The sequence below is a fragment of the Ceratosolen solmsi genome, unplaced genomic scaffold, assembly GCF_000503995.2.
Source record: "Ceratosolen solmsi marchali unplaced genomic scaffold, CerSol_1.0 scaffold7, whole genome shotgun sequence".
Classification (NCBI taxonomy): Eukaryota; Metazoa; Arthropoda; class Insecta; order Hymenoptera; family Agaonidae; genus Ceratosolen; species Ceratosolen solmsi.
Window position 1 is genome coordinate 8,703,263 of NW_011948413.1, and position 1,314 is coordinate 8,704,576.

The window sequence follows — 1,314 nt, forward strand, 5'->3', positions numbered from 1 at the left end:
CGGAAGAGAAAAATCACAGTAATAGTTATTAATTAATGTTGATAAATGAGAGCACGGGTGAGGTGAGCTTAAATAACGCCAGCGATTGCATTTTACCCAAACTGACAAATTCAATGCAACAAATTTTGCGATAACGCCTATTAATGAGTGTATAAAAAAATCGAAAAAAAAATTTGAAATAATCGCGACCAAATGGGCTTCGATGTTAATTAAATGTATTGAAAAAAAAAAAAAAATTCCAAAACAAAAAAACAACCCGATTCAATAAGAATACGCCACGTACAAATGTCGAAATAAAATAGTTTACAAAATATAATTAATATATGTTGATAAAATTTACTAAAAGTCCGCTAAAATACTTTTGCTGTCTATATTTTTAGAAACTTTTTATTATCATACACAGTATAATCATAGACAATAGCTGGGATAAGACAGAAGGATTATTTATTATATTCTTCACTAGAGAACGTTTTTGATTCATCTCCAATAATTGTCCATCTAAAGACTCTCTGGCATTATTAACGTAGGATTGAAAATAATAAATATACATATAGATATTTTTAATTAGCTGCGACAAGTTTTAATAATACGAATTATCCTCGTAATTACGATTAACATCAAAAATGTACGTGTACACGTATACTCGCGCACTAGAATTAAAACGGTTGTTTCGACAAGAGGTGGTATAGTCGTCACCACATAAGTAATACATACCTAATAGTCATCATTTCTCCGCGAAAGCTATTAGCTCATTGGTATGTTTATCATTGAGAGAGAGAGAGAGAGAGAGAGAGAGAGAGAGAGAGAGAGAGAGAGAAGTAACTGAACTAGTATTAAATACATATACAGTTTTAAAAGCTACGAGCATTAAAGAGAGTTACTCGGGGCAAAAGGAAAATATACAATTTAATTATGCAAAGATTATTAACACGTTATTCTTAGTACTTTTGAAATATATATTTCCAAAGACGTATTTGAAATATGGTAATTGTTGAGAATTGTTTATTAGAAAAAACTTAAGGTTTGACAAAGTAGGTGAAACTTTCTAAATAAACATGTGAAATAATTAATGGTGCTAAATTTCAAAGTTCAATTACTTTTCGAGTTCTACGTTCATATTGTTTGGTAAAATTCATTTATCTAATCTGTATTTAAAATATTTATTACGTACAGTTATATTTACGAAATTATATTTAATAATCATTCAAATTTAATATTTATTTTTAAAATGTTACATTTTTCGATAACTTCTGACATCGAAGAAGTTTTTTTATCCCGAATCTCATAATTATCAACCCAAAGTATTATTATATA